The sequence below is a fragment of the Nicotiana tabacum genome, chromosome 13 (genome assembly GCF_000715075.1).
Source record: "Nicotiana tabacum cultivar K326 chromosome 13, ASM71507v2, whole genome shotgun sequence".
In the NCBI taxonomy this organism is placed as follows: Eukaryota; Viridiplantae; Streptophyta; class Magnoliopsida; order Solanales; family Solanaceae; genus Nicotiana; species Nicotiana tabacum.
In genome coordinates this window covers 76,138,719-76,145,972 of record NC_134092.1, presented here as the reverse complement: position 1 = coordinate 76,145,972, position 7,254 = coordinate 76,138,719, and the positions used below count along the sequence as shown (strand labels likewise).

Genomic DNA, 7,254 nt, shown 5'->3' with positions numbered 1-7,254 from the left:
GTGACACCTGATTATTTCGATCCTAACAAAAACTAATAGTCACCTATCGTTTATTTTCTACGAAAATAGAATTTGCTTGTACATTGGTGGTAAACATGTCTCTGTAGGCGTTTACCCAACTGGCAGACTCTTTTCTTTGTGAGACGTGCCTCTATTTCAGGCTCAAGAAATGGAAAAGATAAACAAAAAGCCCAACCCTACTCAAAGATATGGAACCACTATAAAAACCCAAGGGCAGGCACAAAAAGAAGATCTTTGGAATTAACCACTACAAAACTAAGGGCACTCACAGCTACAAGATTTTTCCTTTTCTTGAGGAAAAAATAATAAGGACGAAGAAATAATAAATAAATAAAAAAAAGCACCAAAATTAGAATTGTGGTTCTTTAAACCAAAATCGAAGAAGGAAAAATATACAAATTGGAGTGGAGCTGCACATATGAGGGCTTAGGCAACAGTATTCAGTGAGGTACGTGTAAACTGGCCGGACACTGCTGTTTTAAGAAAGAGAATGCAAAGTGTCAAGAATGTGATAAAATACGCGAATAGATGAACTCGTTCCAAGTGTCAGGCAATCCAGGGAGGCACCAATGAATACAATCAGCGTATGTTGTTGGATCAGCTTGCTGCTCAGGCATCAGCATTTTGCCTTGTCGAATGGTATGGACAGAGGTGTGCGCATCTTTCCTGTACTCCGATAAAGTGGTGATATTGAGGAAGTATACAGGGACATTTATGGATTGAGTAACATTTGCTGCTATCACAAACAGTCTCTTGTCTGTCCCAACACTTAGCGGTATTGATGTGTTTAATACTGGGGTTGTCTCCTTTGCACATTTTATCCCATCTGGATTGTTCCAATCCAAACTCCTGCAAAGGGTTAACCAAGCAAGAATTCAGAAGATTGTCATAGTTGGGTCCTCAATATCTGTTACAGCTTATTTGACGAGGGATTTAACTTATATAGACTGAATATAACTTTTTTTAATATTATCAGTATACTTAAACCTGCTCTATATAGTATGTAACATATATTACTTTTCAAAATTGCATGTAATTATTTTCTAGGTAATGTAATAATCTAAAAGATTATTACTTGATATGATATGTATCATATGTTAAAACATGAAGGAAAAAGTAACTTGTAAGTCATAACCAAAGGGATAAACAGCGAATGCAAATGGGATTACTTGATATGAAGAGGAGACATGCTCATGAAAAAGACTTTGGTGCGATTGGTATCCACATTGTTATCTATCCATAGTGACCATGTTGTCAAAACCCTCCGATAAGCTACTGGTCTTTCAATCTCATCGTATTCCGTTGCCCCTTCATCGAACGAACCTCATCTGATTTATAAGAAAAATATCAAACATAAATTAATGTCAAATACTGAAGCGGAAAAAAAATCAAGCTGGACTTTGAGTAATACTTACAGAACTTTCATTGCAAAAGTATTCATCCACCAAATGTATGTGTTGAAGACGAGATAGTCCGCATTCTTCCAGTGCTTGCCATGCTTTTCGATTGATTCGGGCATTATGATTCGGTTCAATATACTATGCATATTTGGATCATCCGAGTTTGATTCCACTAGAAATGGGGCCCAGTAAAATTCCACTGTGGCATTATAATCCTACATATTCACATTTACATCTATTATATTAAACAGACACAAAATTTATCACACAAAATTCTTTCCATAGATGGACAAACCACTTCACCAGCATTAGGTGGACTTAAATAGAGAATATGTAGGTCTTCTTGTAGATAATTCAATCCAACTAATCAAATATTAAACAATATGCAGCATAGCTCATTAAATTAAAGTATAATCAAAACTATTACATGGTTATAACTTATATGAGTTTTATTAAACAATTCTGTCACCTTAAATTTAACTACAAGTAATTGTTCATAATATGTGGAACTAATTTCTTGGAAAAATAAGACAATAAATCTGTTATAACTTGTCAAATTAGACTGATATGTAAAAATAATTATGCTGAATCAAGAACTTATATAGGAGCAATTAATAAGGTGTCATTAATTAATGTTTTTCCTAAGAGGAGTATATATGAGTCATGTATCAAAGCATAATCATAGTGTTTGAGGGAAGTATATATGAGATAATCAAAGCTAACACTGCTTCTTCAAAAGGGGAAAAGCGAAGATATATACCTCGATTCTGAAAATAGATAAAGAACCAGTCTTGTTTAAGCTTTTTCTGCCTGGTGGAACCGCGGATTGAACTAAACAAATCATGGATTCCCATTGATTTCTGTTCAGCGAGTCTCCAACAAACATGAGTCTCTTGTTCCTCAGTTTCTCAAGCAGCAGCCTTGGTTTAAACCTATAAATTTAAATACCAAAATGTTATTGTGCACAAAATTTAACAAACGAAATAGAAAGATAATGAAAGACTAAAAAATCAAGAAATCAGAAAATGATCCACGTCATACTTGGGTAAAGAACAGTCTCTGGGTTGCCACCTCCAATTCTGATACATGGAGTCCTTTCTTCCATTTCTCATGCAAGTGACCTGTGCTGTGAGAAACTCACATTCAGGCTCTTTGTAAATTGGGTGAGTGACATTGTCATAAACCCATTGCCCTGCAAAAAGATCACAATCTTTAGGTGGCAACTCAATATTCTCCTCTTCTTCATCAACTTCAGTAGTAGGCATTTTAATCTTTTCCTTCTCCTGCTCTGTTTCTGTTTTCTCGTCATCTTTCACTTCATCATTGTACTTCAAGCTGGCAACTTCTTGTTCAGAGCTACCCTCTATTCTTGTAATTTCTTGAACCCCATTTTCCTGATTCAAAGGTTCATTGCTGATATCTTGAGTTCTGGTCATGGAAAATGGGAATTCAGCTATTGTCTTAACGTCTTCATTGTACATGAAGCATCCAAAGAGGAATATCGAAAATACTACCACAAATATGGAAAATGTATTCTTCTTTCGGCCACTGTGCTTCATCCTGAATAACTTGGAGGAGAGCAGTGGAGTTTTTCGGAAGCGAAATGAATGCATTTGAAGGAATAGAGGAAGATGTGATGTGGGAAATCTTAATGGTGACAAAAGGAAATATAGAGGAAGAAAAGAGTGAAATATAGACTGACATAACCAATAATTTATTTTTCTTCTGTGAAGAATCTAATTGGTAGTTTAATTGAGATTTGGTGAAATGGTGTTTTCTGTAAGAAATTCGAGCATCAGTTGCTGGAGAGTTGTCCTTCTCATGTTTAGATATATGCTTATGATCTGTTTCAAACTACTTTGTTCCTCCTACTCCTCCAGCAAATTTAACTAGGGTGGACATAATACCGGCCGAACCGAAAAAACCGGCCAAACCGTTCATTTCGGTTTTTCGGTTTCGGTTTAATCGGTTTTTCGGTCGGTGCACGGTTTTTAAATTATTAATTTTCGATTTTTCAATACGGTTTACAGTTTTGGTGTTTCGGTTTTCGGTTAAACCGAAAAACCAAAATTTTGGGTATTAGTTAAGAAAAATAGGTTTGAACATGTGGGTTCTTTTATGAGTCCAAAACTTATTATCCATTTTAGGCTGAAGCCCAATAGTTCAATACACATTTGAACTTTAAAGCCCAAATTACCCAAACTTACTGATAGTATGATACGTTACACTTAGTCACTTACTTCCCAATTCCCATTTCCCAAACCTAAATAAAAAATTAGATTTAGGGTTCTTTCTCAGCTCTGTCTCTGTGCGACTGCTGCGACTGCTACCTTCTTCCTGTGCGACTGCTGCCTTCTTCCTCAACTCGACTGTGATGCCTTCTTCCTCAGCTCGTCGCTCATCCTTCTTCCTCGGGTTAGTGCGACTTCTTCTGAGTTCTGAGTTGAGCTGGGTCCAGTGTCGTTTTACAGGTTTGCTCACTGTTAATGTTGTTTTGGCAGAACTTTCTGATAGAGTTTTGCTGGAAAAGGTGTTCAAGATTTCTTTGGTTGATTTTTTATTAAGATAAGGCTTCTTTTTTTGGTGTTTTAGTTCTTTTCTATTCATTCATTATGACAATACCTTCTTTTCTATTCAATGGATGTTAATGTTGTATCTGTTATGTGTAATGGTTGTTGGACCAATATCTTCTTTTCTATTCATTCATTATGACAATCTATTTCCTTTTGCCAGAGAAACATAAAATTTCTTTCAACCGTTTAAAACCGAAAAAATAAACCGAAAATAACCGAACCGAACTTTGAAAAAACCGCACCGAACCGTAAATACTTTGGTTTGATTTGGTTATTAATATTACAAAACCGAAAACCGATAAACCGAACCGTACTTTCATAATAACCGACCGAACTGACCGACGCCCACCCCTATCCCCGTGTAGTCCAGCGCCTGCGAGAGAGAGTAATCAGATAAAAGTGAGATTTGATCTTTTCTTAAATTTATGTATTACTGTATTGTTTATCCTCAAAATCGGATAACAATTAAATTTGTAAGTGGTTTTGAGGATACGCAGATTTATTTGACACAAAACAGTAAACAAAGATAAATTAAATAAATAAGGATAAAATAATCTCAAACCACACGAGGAAGACGATTTAAGTCTTAGTGAAATATCTTCCCTCGATCTGGCTCGTAACAACAAGCGCTAATGAACGAAAGCAGAAGAACTAATAACAGAAAAAATAATGATATATTGCTTTGGAATGCGTGTTACAATATCCTTTATGAATTATCAGATCCCATTTATATAGTAGAGGAATCCTACTTTAGGTACAATTCTATAAAAGGTAAAAATCTTTTGATTTACTGATTATCAGTTCTTTATCGGTATGTGCCGAGATTTCTGCCGAAATACCCGGCCGGTCACGGATATTTCGATCTTCCGTTGGCTATGCTGACAATGTTTCTTCAAAATCGTTTGAGGTTAGGACCGACTCCGGTATTATGACCCTGATATTCTCGAAGATAGGCGTCCTGTCTCCGGGCTCTAGCCCGGTGGGACTCGGGGTCGATCTTTAGTCCTTTATTGTCATGCCTCGAGCCTGGCTTGCCATGTCAGAGGCTAGGATGCACCATGAGCTCGATTTCGACCGTATACAGATAATCCCCTCATTTTTCGGAGAGTAGATGACGAGAAACGACATGAGCCTCTGATTCTCACTTCGATACACCGTGACAGAAACGACAAAACAACCGAAGCGTCTCGTCAGTCAAGTCTTGATAGCATTAAATGCATGTCAGCCGCCGGTCGGCCATTCCGAGGTGTGAACCGTCACTGAAATACTATAAATACCTCCTCATTTGCTCATTTTAACTTTACATTCAAGCCTTCTACCCTCATACCCTTAAGACTTCAATACTTTCTCGCACTTTCACTCCAATTATCTGAGATCCTTTACGAGAACTCTTGTTTATCTTCACCTCAAGCCAACAAGTAAAATCTTTCAACTTCCTTTCTTTCTCCATTTTTCTTTCATCTTTTAAAGAAATGGCAAAGACTTCCAAAACTGTTCCCCAGAAAGAAACCCCTTCTACTTCGCGGCCGGCTATTGAGGCCGGGGAGACTGTTTCGCGTACTGCCGTCGATGAACCAGTACCGGAACCCCCTTTGAAAATGTTCATCCCCGGAGGATGCTCGATCAACGACGATTTCAAGGTCGAAAAACCTCCATCCGTACAAGGCCGGTGTGAGGAGGTCTCGAGATACATATGCTCGATCACTGAAGAAGTCCTCCCTATGGTCCGAAAAGACTGCGGCTGGGTTGATAAGGGCATAGTGATCCCTGATCCCGCTGAAGCCTTTACCACCCATGTCGAGGGATACTAAAGTTTTTACACATATCCCTTTACATTGGGCCCGATGGACCCTATCATTGTTGATTTCTGTAAGAGATACGAGGTATGCCTCGGTCAGATTCATCATTCACTCTAGAGGATCATGATCCTTCTCCAGTTCTTCGTGAGCAGAATCAATGGGTGCCCGTTCACCGTCGATCATCTTCTTCGCTTGTATAGTCCCTGAATCTTCCGTGGGGGACTGATAAAGCTCGTGCACCGGGCCAGCAAAGCCCCGTTCTTGAGTATTGATGAAGACCGGGATCGGGGCTGGCAAGGCCGTTTTGTCCGAGTGAGGACTTCGGACCTGATCCCAGCTGAGCGCATGCCATTCCCCGAGGAGTGGAATACATCATGTAAGTACAATTTTATTTTCGAAAGTCGATTTCAAACTTATTTCCTTCTTGCTTATCGGTGTTTTGTGATGGTGGAGCCATCGCTCGGGTCCCGAATGCCGTTCCTCGACTCAAGGAATGGATTGAGGGTATCGTGTCACAGATGCCCTACTCCGAGAGCTTATGGCGCAAGCTCTCGAAGGGTCGTTGGGAGGCCCATTCCCATGGTGAGACTCCTTTCCTAAGTAGGCAATATTTGGAGTGCGTTTTTTATCATTAAATCCTTACTCCCTTTACTTCTTTTTGCAGGTTTATCCAAGGATGCCAAACTGAGGCCTCCAGCCAGTAGCGAGGGCTTACCTACCGAGTCCCCTGCTCCGAGACAGGCCGGAGAGAAGAAACGAAATAGGGCTTCGAGTTCCTCGAGCTCGGAGAAAAAGAAAACAAGAAGAAGGCTGGTGCGCAAGCCAAAAGACAGCACCAGTGCCCGAGCACTACCTTCGGATTCGCTCTACCGACTGAGAGACGAGTCCGAAGAAGAAGAAGAAGAAGAAGAAGAAGAAGAAGAAGCCTTTGTCCTTTTTGTTAAGGTCGTTTGGCCTTTGTAAAAACTTTTTATATATATAATATAAGGCTTCTTTTTTCCCTTCGACAGCTTCTAAGTTTGTTTTCCTTCGCTTTATTCTTTATGTTTGCAAAGATCGAAATGCCTTAGCATGTAATAATTAGGTCATATTCGAAGGTTCGAACAGGCCTTTCTTTCGATAATATTTTGTTTACAATTCGTAGGGGCTCGGTGTGACCGGAAGTTTTCCCCAAAATACTTAGAACTTTTTAGATGATAATTTTGCCGAGGGTAGCCTTTTGGACCGGTTTAAAAATTTTGAAGGCCTTTTTCTTGTTAAGGGTCACGGACGTCTCCGAGCCATTTTAATATGGTCGTAGCCTTTTTAGTTTGGGTGTTGCGAGGTGGGCTTATTACCCCAAGTTATTCGGGCCTACCCAAGATGACAGTCCCCGAATGGGGATGGCTGTAGCCTTTAAGGTTCGGGCGCACTGCCTAATAGGTCTTGTGCCCCTGGGCTCTGATAGACCGGACCGTCCGA

At 39.4% G+C, this 7,254-nt stretch overlaps 1 pseudogene; it reads right to left on the bottom strand.

Moving 5' to 3' along the window:
• Positions 1-210: 210 nt before the first annotated feature.
• Positions 211-3,077, bottom strand: LOC107811068 (xylan O-acetyltransferase 1-like; annotated as a pseudogene).
• Between the last annotated feature and the right edge of the window lie 4,177 nt (positions 3,078-7,254).